A 19329-nucleotide genomic window follows, 5' to 3' on the forward strand; every position below is an offset into this window, starting at 1 on the left:
TACAGCACTTAAAGTCCAAGCCGAGTTGAAAGTCTCTTTTTGATTTTGTCAAGTTTAAAGTCATGTGACTCGAGTCTGCACCTCTCGTTCAATGAGCAGTGAGAAGCAGTAGCATGTTATTATATGACAACCCCATCGTCCATAATTGAGAGGAAATGTCCTTCAACAGCTTAGTTTACTCCCTAAACCCTAATTGAAATTTTCTCAGCCAATATATTTGTATCGGGACCCCTCATTATTTATCAGAGTGGAGATATTTTATTGCATTTGATTGTAATCTTTATCTCTGGATCTATGGAACAGGGTGATTTTTTGCTTCATTTTCAATACATATTACTTTAAGATGAATAAGTGCTTCCACTACTAACACTAATGGCAACAATGTTGCACCGTTACAACCATTATGACACCATGAGTTTACAGAAAGCTGTTTCTCGTGTCTCCTTGTTTTTGTTTCAGACTCGCTCTGATAAAACATTTGACACTATTTCCTCCTGTATGAGCAAAGACAACAACACTAACTCTGTGTCTAACCAACAGGACATGTCTGATCCTAACAAGCCTCCATGTTTAACCTTGCTGTCTGTAATGGGAGCCGGTACCTGCTGGGAGCGGGAGATCATCCTCGCCAAAATACTCAACACATTCTGATGTGCATGCCGATCACAAAGCCCAACTATTCTGGGAAGCCCTAACCTCCCGACCACCCTCCTCGCTTCACAAACTGAGGCTGCCTTAACATTCCTGGCTCAGTGTATTGTGTCACGGAGAGGAACATGTAATCAGGTCGTAAAACTGTCTGTATGTGTGTGCTCTTGATACGGCAATTAACACTTTGGATCAACCGTCATGCACGTTTGAATGTCGTTTTAAAACCGGAACAACATTTATATCCGCTGAGAATTAGTTTGTAAAAATAAACATGGATTTCTCTTGCTGGGATTCCCCACATCACACGCTTCCGGGTTTGGCTGTACAACTGTCACAATGATCTATGTAAGAATTGATATGTGCCAGACATTAAAGTATAAAGTGACGCAGTAACTCAAAGTTAAATCCAACAAATGACTTTTGCCGCAGACGGTGTGGTTGTGATCAAATGAACACAGCTCTACGGGAGAAGCCGCCACTTTCTTTGGTTCCTTGTAAAGAAATCTCCGGCAGCCGCCGCGCTCCGATATCGAGAAGCGGAAAAAGAGGTATTTCGAAACGATCTATGTCATCCTTACAGCTGCCGTGTTGTCTTGAATTACTTTGATGCAGCGTTTGCAGGGAACGGATTGGATTTCCTTCGGCATCGTTTTCATCCAGATTTTTACACAAATGCAGGCAAAAGATTCATTTACAATTTGCCTCGCTGATAGCCGGTTTCTTCCACGACGAGCCTTGTAGAGTTCAGGAGACAGATCGCGCGGTATGCAAGTGTAAGTGGTGGTAGTTTTAAGGGGTTAGTTTTGAAATAGGTATTAATTTCACATATGGGCATTGGTACGTGGCCTGGCATGGTTTATGGACGGGTTTTTCTTTTTGAAAGGATCACTTCAAAGGACTTGGCGAGAGACGAGGTTGAACTTTTAGCTGAAGGTGAGAGCTGCAGATCTTTACTGCTGGAGTAGTAATAAAAACCTCGACACTGAGAAGCTTTGTCATTTGAATCGAAGTAGGATAGTGTAAATCTCTTATTGGCGGTCCATGAAGTCATTCAACTGATTGATTTCAGATTTTATGTGATTCAGTTTAAAATGTGATCGGACCTGATGTTGGCAACAAAAGAAAATATAACTTAGATATAGAAAATGTACAACTTGTCTCTCGTCATGAAGAAAATCTTCCTATGAGGCTCATTATATGTCAAAATTCAACATTGTGGCTTACGTTAAACATCTGCGTCCCCTGCCAGTCTTATTACATTATTATTTACAACCAAGTGAATGATACGGTTGTGTGGCTAAAACCAGTCCAGTATCATCGTAGCTGTTACCCTATTTTGTGTCAGTTAAGTAAGTGGAGCCTGTGTCTTCGTGGCATGGTGCAAATTCCTGAGATTAATGTAAATGATAAGGAATCTGCAACTCTCCGGATTCTGAGATCCTCGGGATTAAAGGTTCAAGTTCCAGTCGACGCTGGAAAAGGATGACTCACTGTCCGGCCCGGGCGGCTATCGGGTGTCTCGTCTCAACCCGGCTAAGAGAGCGAGGAAGAGTAAAACTCTCACAGTGCCGGGTACAACTCGGCGGGAAATAGCAGCTTTCCACTCCGGCTCAGGCAGAAAGAAAGAGAGAGAGAGAGAGAGTAAATATGATGGCCTTCTTGAGCTGAAGCAACTCTTCAGCTGTGCTTAAGTACCAGCTGTAAAGTCATTTTTGTTTGACGAAATATCGATATTGACATTCTTTTTAAAACGCGAAAATAACTGGAAAAAAAGAAGACTAAAAGGTTACAAACAGACAAGCAAATTATTCAAAATATATGAGTGTGTGCACATACAGAAAAACAAACTCAGCTCATAAAAGACAAAAGAAAAAGTCTAAATGAGAAGGAGAGGAGGATAGAGAATGGCAGGCTGGAGTCACTGGTACTGCTGCTGTGTCCCCTTCAAGGTTACTGTCCATTTCATTAAAAGACTCTCTCATTGATCGCTGTCCTTGGTGCGAGTCTCCCCTTCGGCCGTGTCTCCGTTAACAAAGTTAACTCTCGTATACGGCGACCTCCTCCTACTCCTCCTGACCCGGGCAGACAGCTGTGCTTACCTTAGCATAAAGTGCCACAATAGGTCATCATTATCAAATTAATCAAAGCTGTCACAACACAGCACAGTGCTGCGGTCAACTCAGTGCTGCGCTTCAAAAACCACTTAGATCGTGTAACACTTGAACGTGCAGCAAAGGAGGCGTGCAGACATATATTGCACACACACACACACACACACACACACACACACAGATGTGTTTAAGAACTAGAACAGAGTGTTGAGCACAGTGTTGCGATAGCAAACCTTTAAGGGGTGTTAAGGAATTACTGCATTTTTATGGAGTTCTTCAGAGAGCTTAAGGGTTGGGATAATAATATCACGTTACCGCATTATGGAAAAATAAAACCTTCCATATTGTTTTCTGTGTTGTGTGAACCTGTTTATCCTCTGTAGCTAAATTGTGCTCGATATCAACATCATTTTTTTTAGCAGTTGAAAATGGAAGTATTCGGGCACCACAAAGTTCTGCAGGGGGGGCAAATGTTATCGATCAGCAACAATGATCCATTGAGTTCATTGCATTTTCCGTGTAAGTGCTCAATGTTTAGAGCATTAAAATCTAAAATCCAGAACAAACCCCAGCATAACATGCAAATAACAACGCAAAGTTATTGGTTTACAGCACAATTGTGAAGAACATCAGTGTTGTTTTTATTTTATTTTTTATTTACTGAAAAATAGCCAGTTTTATTTTTTAAAGGAGTAGACTTTTTTTGTCAACAACCCCAGATGAGTAAACATATTTTTCAGGTTATAGAAAGTGGAGATGTGAGATACAAAACAATCACTTTATTATCTTTTATACATAAATAGCTTTTGGTCTTGATTTTATGAGGAAAAACAAGTTGAAACAAAAGAGAATAATTGTTTGCACGACTTGGAAGCATCACAGTATTTATATATTTTTCCACGTCCAAGTTGGGACACAGCTCCACTCACAGGAGCCTGAGTGGAGGAATAACCCACTGTAGCTGTAGCCCATCTGACCAAACATTCAGCCACCGTCACACCCTCATGTTGCTCTTTGTGTGCAGACCGGTGAATAGATTTGTTTTGAAGTAACACAAATATCAACCCATGTACAAACCTGAGCAGAACACTATCACTTGCGTCACTCTATTTCAGTGTCAAACTACTTCCCGCTCTTCGTGTTAATCCCTGCAGGGAGTGCAGACGTACTGTATTTCTCTCACTTTCCATGCAGATGTTCGTTGTGTTGAGTTCACTCATTTTGTGAGAAAAGGCTGAGATAACAAGGAGATCATTTTCCACCTGCTGTTTAACAAGTGACGCTAGAACATTGCAATACAAACAGAGTGCCCCCCATCCCACCAATGTGCTTGTGTGTGTGTGTTTGTGTGTGTGTGTGTGTGTGTGTGTGTGTGTGTGGAGGAGGAGGGGGTGGCTGTTGGAGCGGCGACAAGGGAGACTTGCAACACCAAATTGCCAGATTGATTAACTTGTCTGTCAGGCTCTTCACTGTGACAATAAACTCTGTACCTCAGGGAGCTTATTGTGAGATGACATGTCTGAGACCCCCAGGCACACGCATACACACACACACACACACACATGCTAACACATACACCAGCTAACCCACCCTCCCTCTCTAGCCTCTCCCATTATAAAACATCTTTCCATGTGAGTCCCAGCCTGTCCTAAAGACTGCAACCACCCGTCTCTCTATCGTCTATCTCTCTCACATACAGACTCCCTCTCTCTTTCGCTCTCTCTCTCTCTCTGTCTCTCTCGCTCTCTCTCTCTCTCTCTCTCACACACACACACACACACACACACACACACACACACACCCACACACAGCAACAGACACAAACACACGCTGTAATCCCTGGGGGTCTTCTGGTCGCTGCTATCCACACCAGGCTCTGTTTCATAAACCGATTCAGTACATAATTGAAAAGGAAACTCTTGGGCGTGTTCGGCCGTTAATCCATTGAAGATCATTATTTGCATCGTCAATCGGCTTCACCCAGCTGCAGAGCGGACGAGACAATATGAAGGGCTCAATCTAAACCTTCCTCACCCCCTCCTCTGCCGGGTCAGAGGGGTTAATGAATGATTATTTCTCACTTTGTAACACAACAGGATGCCGATTTAAAGGGCAAACCCCCCCCCCCCCCCCCCCCCCCCGTCCTCAGTGGTGCATGCTGGTGTGAGAGGTTCAGACCCCAACTCAAACGGACATTGATGATGCTGTTATATGAAGATTAATGAGTCCCAGCATCCACCTGGGACGGTGAAGGGTTGTTCATGGTAATGTCTCGATAGAATAAATAAAGCATGCATGGAAAGTGTGTTTGATCTAATTACCATTTATTGCCATAATTGCCATTAATGTGAATAAGTTAATGAGGTTAGCTTAAACACAGTTGAATAGAAGACCAGTGCATTTTCTCATCATAAGGAAGTGTGGGTTTGTGTGTGTGTGTGTGTGTGTGCAGTGTATGTGTCGTGTATTAAATATTAGCTGCAATAATAATTGTTGGCTAGCACATATTAGGTCATTGTTGCAATATAAAAAGTCATACAAGATCAATATGTTTGTGATAAAGTGTGATAATTATGCATCTCATGTCATGATTTGTTATCACAAGTCATACATGGTGTGGTTCCATTGTGAGATGTATTATATTTAATGCTGCTATAGCTGGAGGTCAGTATTTTTGGGAATTGTTTAAAAAATAATAAATATGTAAATTAGTTTGAATACATAAATAAAAACCGTCATACTTGTGAAAATCGCATTTGACATTAATAATGCAATGTTTCATTTTTTACTCGTTTATCGTGGCTTTTTATTACTTGCAGACACTCTGACCTGCTGTGTAGTGAGACAATTCTTTTATTTTTGCTCTCACAGCAGCACATTTTTGATGCTTATGGGAATATAAAAGAAGATATAACGACATCAGAATCATACATTTCATTGTCCCGTGTTGATGAAAACGTTAGATATCAGTTACTCTGAGGTTCTGATCGAATAAACCTGGCACCAGGTGATTCAGGCTCTCACAACCTTTCTTTCTTGCTCAGTTGTCATCTACACGGTGCAGACATACAGTAAAAATATGCCAGAAATCACCTATTTATAACTGGACTGGCTGTTTAAACAGTATCCTTCATGATCTAGCCTCAGCAGATAAATAAATTAATTTTCCTATTCATGCACAGTGTTTTTCTTTTTTTTTTAAACAATACAAAAATGTCAGCAGTCCTGAGACTCGTTTTTTTGATAAAATGTCAAATGAGTCATGACAACGACAGACATTACAGAGGAAAGACAAAAAAAAAAGATAAAAGCTGTTCTTATTCCAGTCCTGCTGCCGTTTGTGCCACTGAGCTCAGTGACACAAAATAATGTGACAGGAGAGAAATCGACCTCGGGCTATTGTTTTTTTTTCGGAGCACCCGTTTGAAGTTGGAGGGCGCTTCCTGCCCAGAGTCCTGAATGAACCATTTGTTTATGTCCTGTAGGTCTGTAAATCACTTAGCGCATCAAAGACCTCCTTTTCTGCCTCTGTACAACAATAGGGGGTCATGCCAATGTCCAAACATGACAAGGATACAGAGAGAGAAAAATGTTTTCGTTTCCTGAGGTGATGACAATTGTGCCAAGATTCATGCAGATAATGACATTAGGAAGAGATAGTGTGGAAATCATAAAAGGCAGCTTTCTGGGTAAAATATGAGAGGGAAAATATTGGGATTTAGGATTGTTTTAATCATGTCGGCTGTCTGGGAAGCGATCATAACTTCAGTAGAGTCATCAATCGCTGTCATATTAAGTTTTCATATCAATACAAAATTATTCTGTAAATGCTACAAAGTGATTTGCATTTCACCGATGAAATAAATAAATCAAATAGTAAATAAATGAGTTTTATGATTGCAGATTGCGGGGTTTTGCAGGGCGGAGTGTTCTGTTTATTTGGCCCTGTGGTCTGTCAGAAGGAAGCGAGTGGTTCTCGCAGTCTCTCCCTCTGTAAACAGACGGCGCTGAGTCATACTGTCGGAAAAGTGGCCAATTCATTGTTGTCCCATTTCTCAGCCCTCGACGCGTCAAACCAACCCAACACGTTGCTGACGTCAAGAAGGGATTCACTCGCCTCCCTTGAATATTCTTTCACAGTGGCCATGGTCCCTGGTGTCTTGTAGGTCTAAAAGCCAAGCGAACAGGAAACCACAGAAGTAAGCTACCAACTACCGCCCCTCCCTTTACCCCAAAAGCCCTGGAAGACTGCAGCGTGGTGAGACTCAAGGCCAACAATGTGCCCACGGCCCATGGTCACATCCTCTCTGGAAGCGCAGTCTTTCCCCAGTCCCTTGCAATATTTCGGGGCGGAAAAGGCCTCAGTTATACGAGGGCCGGCAGACCATTGTGTGTGGCTGTGATTCATGCGAGGCTGTACTCACAGTTAGGCAGTTACGGCTGCAGCCAGAGCAAAGGTGCTCCTTCAAGATTCAGTTATACCACCAACATATTACAGTCAGTTTCATCCTAGGACGGATACAAGTGTTTCTAAAGAAGACAAACAATACAAATTGAAATGAACATTGGAGGAAATTCTCGATGTTAACCAAAAGCTGCTATAACGTTTCTACCCCAACACCTCAGACATTCTCCCCCACTCCAGTCTTTCAAAACTTACAAAAGCATGACTTTGTTGTTGTTTTCTCCTCCAATCACTAAGTCATACTGTATTTCAACAGAAAAAAACATTTGCTTAAATTGTGTTGCATCGTCGACATAAACTTCTTTGGTAAATATCATCAAAGTCTTGAGTAATTACATACTTGAATGAAAAAAATATTGACAAGTACAAACTGCAGGAAGTAATGTAAGGATGGAGGTCTAATGAGTCTTAAAAGGCTGCTTTGATTGATTTATCTGAGATCAATAATTAGCCTCCGATTATCTTGAATAATTGGTTGAATCCTCTCACGGTTGGACCACTAAATCTGTTAAAAACATGAGCATGTTGTATGTCTGGCTGTCGTTCGAGGACTCTCGCACACAGTTTAGAGTCAACAGCTACTTCCTGCCTCGTCACGACTCCAACAATCTTCAACTGAAAAGCAGCACAAGTCTACAGCCAGGCCGAGAATTCCAGCGTTGAAGCTAATTTCATATCCAACTCTTGACAGTTTAATCATCCTTTTAGTTACAACCTTCTCGTTCATTTACATAAACCGTGAAATGCATGAGGGGATTCGATAATTCCTCACAGAGCCTCCTCCATATTAATAGCAACATTCACAACGTTATGGCACTTGCATTAATTTGTGTGGGCAATGACATTAGCCTCGATTGCTTTGCATTTCGGGCCAACTCGCCAGGGCGGTCGACCGGATCGGCAGCCCTCGACACCCGACTCCCCTTCACCCCCTCCCCTCGGCGACTAATGAAAAATAAATCAGCAGGCGTCGAGAAGGTCGCCCGTCCCGTTCGCCGTGACCTCGCCGTGTCTCTGTTTCTCCCTCTGACAGCTTTTGATGCGTCAGAGGTGGCTGGTTTCCCGGCCAGGCGGTGGGGATGGGCACGACGGACCTTTCTTACAGCATCACTTCACCCGCAGCCTGAGGCGACAACCCTCCTTTCCTCCGTCGCCCCCGTCCCTACACCTACCTGCGCCTCACCCTCCCTTCTCACCCATCCTTGCCACTCAATTACAATAATACCGACAATAACCTGTATGTGTGTAACATTTGAATATGTATAAATTATATGAATGAGATACAGAACTAAATAATCAGTCACAGCCCAGAGAAGAAGGACTTAAAGACAACATAACTGTTTAAATAATTACAACAGGAATAAAAATATATATCAACTGTCCAAAATGTTGCTCCCCATCTCAATCAATGCATGCAATCCCAGCCTCCCATGATAATGAACCATGGATGTACAAAGAGAAGTAGACACAGCGTTGGAGGCGCTATGAAAGTTGCACTCCATGTTTATTCGTTCAAAACAGCCGATATTCTGACTTCAGACAGCCAGCTGTAGCCACGGCTATCAAATTAAGGCTGAGACATTGTGTGCACCCTATCTGGATTAGCTTTAGCTCAGGTTAGCTCAAGATTAGGGTTAGCTATTTGGGTACGCTCAACTTGACAGTACTTTTTGGGATGAAAAAAAGACGAGAAGTTTTGTTGCGCATTAACATTTAATATGAACGAGTTCGACTCTACAACCTGCAGATTCATTTGTTGAAACGGTCAGCGTTCCTCATGTCTTTATTTGTATATAAAAAATAAATTCCGACTGCAGACACCATCAGTCATCCCCATGTTTTATGATTGTAGACTATATTTGACTGCACATGTGTTGTATCCCAACATCATGACGTGACATCTTTGCATCTTTTCAGTCTCCTCGGCTTTCAGTTTCCAGGCACTCCAGTTTTTCTTGGTCCCAGACGTTCTCACCTTTTATTATTTCCTTTGGCAAATTTATTGCTAAAGTTGAAAAATGATAACTGGTGTGGACATGTCTTCGGCTTCATTTCATCTGAACTTGATTTGCAGTCACATCAAAGATTCACTTCATGTTCACACACCTTAACCGTTGTCTTTATCCTAAACCTCAGACAGACCAAGACATCCTGAACACCTCTAAAGATACAACCTGGCATGTAAAGCATCACAAAATGTGAGTCGTAGCTCGGAGCTAGACCCGTCACTGTCACATCCAGAGTTGAAGTCCATCACCTTGCTTGGAGACCAAGGTGAGGATGGCTCCCCGGGTCCCCACCAGGTGTTCCCGTGTCCCCTTAATGAAATACAAAGGGCAGTCGGTTGAGACGGAAAGAGCCAAATTGAATCGGGGGGGCCTGTCCTTTTGTGTGCTGTATTAACAACTCAATTAAATGCCAGCAAGCATCTGCCGCTATGCCAGTCTGGCATGAATACCTTACTGACTCTGTCGCTCTCTCGTTTTTCAGACTAAGGGGGGGTGAGACACAATAACAGAGGGAGAGAGAGAGAGAGAGAGAGAGAGAGAGAGAGAGAGAGAGAGAGAGAACAGGTGAAAGAGGATATGGTGCAGGTACTCTAATGCTTCTCACTGACATTCTTATTAATCCTCAATGTGAGGCATCCACAGATCATAGATAGCAAGATAGCTACAGGGAGTATGTACATAAATACACTATACACACATTTGTATTAAATGGACATGACAGAAATACAATATCATATTGAAATAATGTAGGTTGATTTATCGAGCGCTTTTGAGTTTAACAAGAAGTTAGAAATACATTCAGAAAAAGAGCATAACGAGAGAAAATAAATGTAATACTAAAATAATTCTGTTCGATTTTAAAAAGGAAAAAATGTAGCTGTCTAATAACAACAATCTATCAAAAGCTTGCTATGAAGCATTACGGTTAAATTATGGGCAATTTAGCAGTGATTTATAGCTTCTTATAACAACACATATCCTGTAATCTGTTGTCAGGAACCATCGTTCACATCCTCCTAAAGCAACATTAAAGCTCTGAGAAACGCGTCTGGATGTTGTGGTGAGACAGAGGGAGGGGGAACACGAGGGAGGGGAGCACGAGGGAGAGAAAGAGAGGAGAGAGTGGGAGGAAGGAGAGAAGCGCATCCCAGTCTGGGAGTTCATCCATCATTGGAATCAGTGTGTGCTGTAATTACTGTGTCAAATAGATGGGATGATGCCTGGGAGGAACGTGCGGGAGTGTGTGTGTGTGCAAGTGAGTGTGCATGCATGTGTGTTTGCATGTGCGTCTATAGGTCTGAATACACTGAGGGTGTCTGCATGTGTTTGAGAAGTGTCCCATGGATACGTTATCTTCATAATCACCCCACCCCCCCCCCACACACACACACACACACCAAACCGCTCCCTCCTCCACTGTCATCTGTCATCCATAGCCGGCGCTGTCAACTGGTGCTGTCATGCATTGCCAACATCGGGCAGTCAGGAGAGGAAGTCTTAACTCTTTCAGCGGCGGAGCCCTGTGAGGATTCGGGAGGATGCCGCTATTTAAGGAATGCGCGGCATAAAGGATGGATGAAGCAACTGAAACACGGGAAGCGTGGATAATGTGGAGTATCGGAGGTGCTCACGCTTCTTCTACGCTTGTCTTTTGGTGATAGTGATGTGCTCTACGGCAGACATTACGTAACACAGAGAATACCAAAGTTTGATCGATGTGGGTTTTTGAAAAGCAGAAAAATATAAGATTCTGGACATACAAAAATTTGAAATGCACTGAAATGCTAAAATAAACAAATAAAGTTGTTGGCATTTTTTTTTGTGCACATACATATATCAATGATTCCCAACCAGGGATATTTGTACCCAGGGTACAGTTACTTGGGAGTAGTGAAAACTAAACTTAACTAATTTGAAAAAATACAAATCACAATTTGAACAGAAGAATATCCAAATTTTTAGTCAGCTGTAACACCTGAACATGTGTTGAAAGTGACTGTTGTGAGCAGAGAAGTTAAAACAGCTAGTAACTGATAAAAGGTGGAGGGTTGATGAAAGGGTATTTGAGTTCATCAACCAAGAACGTGGTTGTACATCTGACGAATGGTGAACCGAAGAGACCCAGGTCGACTCATTGTCTTTTTTAAAGGGGTTCGGGGTTTCTTACAGGGGAGATAGCAGGTCAACAGCAGATGGCACATAGAAGTGGTGTACATCAACTGAAAGCTGCCCATGCCAGTATTTCCCTCGACAAAATGTATTCTACTGCAGCGTTATTGAGCCTCTTTCCCGATGAGCTTAAAACCGAGCCTACAGCCTCTTAAAGACATTAATGTCTCTGCAGTTGTAATGCTCTTATAAAAGCTATATAGTTGCGATGCTCCGTTTTCAATAAATGTTATTTTCCACCATTGAGTGCAATTGTGTAATTAACAGCTGAATAGACTGCATCAGTTTCACTTTCAAACTCAATTTCAGTTTAAAAAAATCACCCGAAAAGATCCATGACCAGCTCATAACGACTGCTCCTCTCCCCAGACCGTGCACAGTGGCAATGGGAGGGTGGGTGAACGTCTTCCTTGTGCTTGTGTCCTGTCCTCTCGCTTGAGAAGTTATCTGAAAAATGGGGAGCGCGTCCGTAAGCCATATGGCTCGGCGAGAGCAGCTACGAGGAAAGCAGCGGAGCAAGTAAAGAGGTGGAAATGGTGTTAGCCGCTTGGCTGCTCAATGTTGGCAAATCAAAGTCCTGGTGAACCGGTGAAAGATGTAAGCGGCGGAGACGATCATGAGTGCGGTCACTCTGTTTGGCGACGAGACAGGCCCGTCCCGTCCTGATGGCGGGACGGTTTGATCTGTTAAGCGTACGGACTTTCCAATTGGTTTCCTATGAGGGAACTCAGTGACCAGGCGAGAAATATCCATCTTAACAAGTCCTTTACCCTTGAAGAGTCTTTTTTATTTGTTAGGACCAATGTTAACATTACTCAGTAATGTAAAATGACTGTCCTTGTTGAAGGCAATCAAGCATCCAGACACAGTGATGTCCAGCATGTAGATTTGTATCAATGAAGTCAACAAAAATGAAGACAACAAATGTGATACTTTCATATAAAACGCCTTTTGTGCATGTTGAATAAATGATCAACTTAAACTTGACTCTTAATTCATAATACATCAAAGCAGTAAGTCGTTACACCTCATCAACACACAAATACATCTCACATGCCTGCTTCAGATCAGCAGGTGCAGCACACTGCTTCCATGTCCTTGAGCAAGGCAGTGCTCCAGTACGTTGACGCTGCCAGTTAAAATATTATAATTAATTATATGGGTACGGTGTGACTTCAGTTCCTTGCTCGTCTCTAATTTTTGAAAGCTGAACAGCTCCGGGCGCTGCAGAACCCTCTGAACTCATGATGTTGGCAGGATGAATTGACAGCCCTCAGCTCGACTGTTGGGCCTTTGAAATTGCCGTCGTCTCAATGCAGCCTTCCCCCGTTTCCTTCTGATGCCGCTGCTCTCAGGGGCTATTAGGGAAATGTAACATTTGGTGCCATATGCTCGCAGGTTGTTTGGGAATAGTGATGTGGCCGTATCATGACATGCTGTAGCTTACATTTTGCCAGTTAATTACCATCATGACATCAAAACTGGAAGCAAACTGCAGATGCTGCGCTGGTGAAAAAGCTCTCAGGGAGGGAGGAAGGGGAGGGAGGAAGGGGAGGGGAGGTCATTAAAAGATACAGCCTTCGTTATTAAAAGGTGAGGCGACTGACTTATAGAAAGAGTTGCAAATCTTCCCTCTTGATTTAAATTGGCGAATGTCATATTCATCCATCATCATCTTGATGAATTCGGATTCGATTTAGCTGTTTGCTGGTTAGCAGTTTATAACTGACAGATTTTCTGCGCCGTTGCATGTTTGAAAAAAAGTTACATTTTATGAAACGGACACCGAGTCCCTTTTATCCGCTGCAGGTTTTCACCAAATGCAGGTATTAATTTGACCCAGATTAACTTTTGTCAATATGGATATAATCATCGTTAGATCGGTTAGATAAATTGTTCAATCAATTTTATGGAAACCATGAGCACCAAAGTATAATTCGTTCAGATTTATCGGCATGATAAACAACATAGACGAAAAAATGGTGACTACATACTTTTTTTTAGCAGTCAAGGAATTAAGGGCTCGGCCCACAGAAACACCGGTTAAATTCAGTGACTGAAGCGAGTAAAAGTCAGGACGATTAATGACAGTTTTACTAGTTGTTTATGGTAATCATTGGTTGGCCAAAATCTGTTCCACTAACTTCTGTAAGTGCAATCTCTCATTCAGGGTTTACTTCACTGATCTCTCTGAAGAAAATGAAATGTGTGCCGTTGGTTTTATTATCTATATTATTCGGAAAAAAACTGTAGCAGGTCAAATGTTTCACCTATCATGTAAAATATCTCTGCATCTACCTGATAGATTGGCACAAAATGGTGTACAGACATTCATGGTTACCAGAGGATGTATCCTAAAAAGCTCAGTGACTTTCTGTCGAGCGCCACCGTTTTGAGCTCAATGTTTTGCCACCTATTGGATGAATTTTCTTGGTATTTGGTGCTGAAATTTATGTTCTGACTTTTCTTCGAGTGTTAACATCAATTTTAATTTGTCCAACCATAAAGGCTTTGTGTGAACCAGGGGCGGACTGGGGGGAAAAAGTGGCCCGGGAGTTACTGTCAGACCGGCCCACTCAATACCCACGGCATGTATTTCGCCGGTCTACGGCGGCCATTCGCACCTCCGCCGGCCCCGCTGAACATAACCGAAAAGATCAGATTTCACTTTGACTCTTCAAACACTTCAGTGATATTCTTCTTTTTCACAACATTGCTGATGAAACCCACAGTTTTGGGAACTCAAAACTAGAGCACAGGCAGCTCAGTGCATGTGTGCACACAGGGACATGCATGTGCATGTGTGTGTGTATATCTACATTTAATATCCCCTGCAATGAAGAAAGCCAGCCATGGTCCAAAAAGCCCTGGGGCTATTTATAGTGGGCAGCAGGCAGAGTGGCAGACTTCTCTTAATCAGCATGCTAGTACGAGAGGCAATTTAAAGACGACTCGCCGCTGACAAGAATTAAATTGTGTTTTGATTTTCTCATTAGCCTAATCTCAAGTGGGCCTCGTTATTGTGTAATTTTCCTGCCTTGACACGACATCTTGTTTTGGGCGATGACAGCCGTATGCCGTCGTTTTGGGGACAGGGGCAAGGGTGGCAGCCGTCGGGGGGTGTTGTTCCATGGTGACAGCTCGAAGTTATTTGGTTAGCTGTTCCGTCTGGTACACCCCCCATCCCCTACCCCACATGATGGGATAGTTGACGTTCGATGGCTGCAGGGGGTGTTGAGGAGGTCCAGACATGTGCGCTCATATGTGTGTGTGTGTGTGTGTGTGTGTGTGTGTGTGTTCAGTTGGCGAATGGTTTGCAACTGAATCTTTCAATGTCACTTTGTGGCTGAAGGTTCATCATCTTAACAGCCAAGATAATTTACTTGCAAATGTGCAAAATCTGCAGTCTGCATCAATCTAGTTCATCTGATTCATCAGCACTAATTATTATTCATAACGCTCAGGCCAGCCTGGTCTCACCAAATTCTGCTTTGGGCCATTGACCATTTCTCAGCATTTAGTCTGGACCGGCTGCGATGTAAAACCATACACGTGAATATGCTACGCTCAGAGAATAGCAAGCCACACTCATTGTAGGTGACGTAATACAAAGTTAGAAAGGCTTCTTCTGGTGCAACATCTTCTCATCCCGACTTGTCGCATACTGAAGCTCACAAAAGGAAAACTGGGTACTTATGTTCAATGTTTGAGTCAAGCGGCAACTTCCTGTTCTACAGAGTGAGGCCAATACGGAAAATATCCTAAAACGTGCATTCTCTCTACTGTCCAGCAGGGGATAACTTCTGTCCATTGCTTGCGAAAACAACAACATGGCGACGGCCGTATTCCAAGATGGGGACGGAAATTTGCCGAACTCAAGGCTTCATAAAGGCAGTCCACAAATCAACGGGTGACGTCACGATGACTACGTCCACTTCACAGTCAATGGTTTAAGTACGTATTTTAATTAATGTACACACTTATTCTAAGCCCAACCATGTTTTTATAAACCTAACTATGTGGTGTTATTGCCTCAACCCTACTGCGTCCGTTTCACGTTAACGCCATGCCGGTAGCATCATGTGATATGAAACAGAAACACAACTGAAGCCGGCATCCATTTTTGATTCAAATGAGTTTATCTTGTCAAAGATGTTACTTCTCTTCACCCATATTGTAACATGTTGCTCTTTTTTTATACTATTTGTTACAATAAAAACATTGCAACATTGTAAAAGTCTTTGCTAAAAAGGTTAATATGTTAAAAATGTCGTGTGATTTTAGGCCAACCAAGACCTATTTTTTTCCAGTAAAATATGTCACGGAACTGCATAGCTATATTAAGAAGATGGCAGAAGTTGCTATTTATGCTCCTTTGTTGGCATTTCTGTACATCTATGTAGTAAAGTATGAAAAGGGACATAAACGCCTGACACTCTGTGGACACACTGGGATTAAAATATTGACAACAGACTCTGTTTTCTAACCCTCCTGCTCGTTTTTCATACAGTCTTGGCAGAATTCTGGCAGAGGTGATAAATCACATCCTTTAGTATCCTGGATTCTTTTCTCGCCGCAGGTTTCTTGTCGCCAGTCTTTAGCAAGCCAAATGTGAAAGCTGTGACCCCGCCGTTGCCCCCTACACCTGTTGTGGGGAATCTCCCTCCTCGTCGAGGTATTAGGCAAAGACAGGAGACAAAGACGAGCGAGGGCGAGACGGTGGGTTCACTCTGCCCTGAAAACTGCAGCAGTGAACCATGTATAAGCATTAATCCTAAAATCCTCTTCATGATTAATTATCTCTGAATGTATAGTTGTAAACAGTGCAGAAATTAAATAAAAGGTATAAAGGATCATTACTATGGGATTATTAATGTTTTTGTTCATATTTTGCGCTTCCAACCGTTGTCCGTGTCCAAAGCATGTGGAGCATACAGTGAGAGGCTACATTCCTCATGATGCTTCTTAGATATGGTTTGAAATAGATATGAAGTCAATGGAAAACTTGATGTTTTTTTTGGAGGCACACAATGCCAACGAGTGTTAACTGCAAAATGAAGGTCGATCCATTACCCTCATTTACATCAATTCGCCGTATTTTCTTCAAGACTTTTCCATCTCTGGGGATTCAGATTCAGTTTTCGGCGTCTGACGGGGAAGCTGTCAAAACAACACAGTGAAACAGCCCCCTTCGGTTTTTCACACATTCATACATCAAAGTCATAGAAGGAAGCCTCGTCCGAAGAGGTCACATCCATCGAAACGATTCATCAAAGTGAACAATGGGGTGACTTCATCGAACCAACCGATGCCACATTTGCTGTCATCGCCACAGCCTTGGTTCCCACACCTCCACGACGAGAAAGAGAAGAAAAATGAGTCCTTTGACACTTTTCTTTTTGTACAATAAAAGCGGGCCAGGTTTACAGAAGTCCTCATCCTTCTTAAAGCATATCCTGGATGTGTGAGGGAGGGGGGTCACGCACACTTTGACCCCTCGTGTGCTCTCAGGGTTCCTGTCCAGGCTTCTGTTAGGAGTTGAATGACAACAGTGGACATCCCTGTCTCATGCTTCACTTTAAACTCACCCCAGACTTGAATTACATCATCACTTGTCTTATTGTTAGGTTGCATGGAACAGGACACCTCATAAGTGTTCCAATTAATGCACAGAACGAGGACAAAACACTGAATTGTAACCTATATCTTTTAATCCTCTAATCAATTAATTATGAGCGCTAGTTTACCAGGCTTCAAATTACACGCATTTCATTTTCAGTACAAGCAACGTAAAGCAAAACGATCATACTGTAAATTACCTGAAAACTTCCATTTCACAGTTTCCCTTGTATCCCTCTCTTGGTCTAATAGCTTCAATTTACATAAAAATGAGGCCGCCTCGTGCGAGAGTGATGCAACATCTGTGCTGATCAGAATTAATTGAAATCTGTTATGTTGTGCAGCAGCGCTAATTCGCCGTGTTACTAGCAGCATATAAAGAAGCATTGTGCTATTTAGGGACGTCTACTCACTACCCCTGATTGAGACACTGGCTAAACACTTAACTGTGTTCTGCAGCGGTGATGGCTGCTCCCTTTGTTGGATATTTAGCAACGACTACCACAAATAAACTCGTTTGAAATACTCTGATTACTTTCACCCATTTTTTAAATGTACCTTGAAAATACACTGAAGTCGAGATTAAATGAAAAATCCCTTTTGAACCCTTTTAGATCTTATTGTGCATCTCATTAAGAATACAACATCAATTTTGTGTATCAAAATCTCACTAAAACAAAATGAAACGAAAGCAAAAAGAACACAAAAAGAACACAAAAAGAACACAAAGTAAAAAGCATTTTAACGGTGCTAACACGACATAATGACTCTCTGATTGAGCAGCTAATCTAGCCTCACATCCCAGGCAGAACAACAAGAAAACAAACATCACACACACACACACACACATACATACACACACGCTGAACCTCTCTCAGATCAGAGAAAACTATAAAACAGACAAATTAAACAGGCTTGTGCCATTTCTATAATGATAATTAAGCAGACAAAACAAACACTTCCTGCCTTCCATTTGTCTCGTGATAAACGAGATGCAGCTACAATCAGTCCCACAGTGAACTGCCGTTATGTTCATAATGTACATGTTACCTGATACTGTGCTCAGTCTTTGAGAATGGATTAACATTGTCAACACTGGTGTTAATAATAGTTTACTTGCACAAGACAGTCAGACAGGCACTCGTGGATCATGAATCATTTCTCCGTGGATTGCGTATGTGTGTGTGTGTGTGTGTGTGCTGCCTACAAAGTTATTTCATTAGCCTTGTCCTCTGCCAACCTGCAAAACAATACAACAACCCGCTCTTTCTATTTCCATTCAAATGGATTTTATTTTGTAGATTCCTGTCAAAGCTAGGACGCCTTGTTAATTTCACTGATTAAAATCCACTGCTGCTGTATTTCACAGCGATACAGAGCGGCGTTTCTTTCTGAGAAGCCATGTTCGGCTGAGCACAAATAGCACAGACACCGGCTTGCAGAGCGAACGGCTGGACTACCGAGCAGGTAACTCTGGCAGCTGCCTCTCAGCTTTACTGTGAGTCAATTTGACTATTTACCTTTTAAAGCACAATATTAACTGACATGATGAGAGCTACCTAATATTAAGGTCTTTAAGAGAAGCGCCAAGTCAAAATCCAAGGTCCGAAACATAAGATTGTTTATTTTGATTTCATGCTGCACATCAAGAGTCAGAATTACTTTAATCCCAATACTCAAATTCATATACAGCGGTTTAGAAACGTCTTTCTTGTTTCTTGTTGCTCTCAATGTACATGCACAGAAATAAACGTACAGCTAAAACAAGGACAACAGGGCTGAACAATGGTGAACCAACTAAATTGGATATTGCACAGAGGGCTGGAGGAACGGTGGGTTAACTCAATATTTCTTGCACCAGGAGCTTCCTAGCAGGTTAATCCAGCAGTGGTAGAGCGCATGTGAACCAGACAACAGCCAAAGGTCTCTGTTTGTCCTTTGGAAAACGTAACGCTAATGAGCTACAAATGCTGACTCCACTAGCTAAACTGACAATCACTGCTTAAAAATGAGAAGCTGAATGCCCTGTATCGTGTTTTTTGTAATTAAAATGAGAAGAGAAGGGATGAAGGAAGTAAGATATCTAAACAAACCCTACACACAAGCCGTGATGTCCAGTTAGGTCATTAAGGACACAGACAGGCTGCTAGAATAGGAACATTTCATAGTGAAATGATCATTACGTACTATAAGAGAATATTACTTTTCTGAAAGACTCGTCCCTGTGATTTAAAGATGTTTCCATGCAACAGAATTTTCTTGTAAACACTTTACATTTGTGACATAAAAACAGACAAATGTGACC

At 42.2% G+C, this 19329-nt stretch overlaps 1 long non-coding RNA gene across 1 annotated transcript; it reads left to right on the forward strand.

Annotated features, from left to right (window-relative positions):
* Positions 1–1075: 1075 nt before the first annotated feature.
* On the forward strand, positions 1076–16061 carry LOC306777378. The gene is made up of 3 exons (XR_013771982.1): positions 1076–1199; positions 15196–15359; positions 15985–16061. It is a non-coding gene; the product is annotated as an uncharacterized lncRNA (long non-coding RNA).
* Positions 16062–19329: the final 3268 nt, after the last annotated feature.

This window comes from Melanostigma gelatinosum (assembly GCF_949748355.1).
Source record: "Melanostigma gelatinosum genome assembly, chromosome: 5".
Taxonomy (NCBI): Eukaryota; Metazoa; Chordata; class Actinopteri; order Perciformes; family Zoarcidae; genus Melanostigma; species Melanostigma gelatinosum.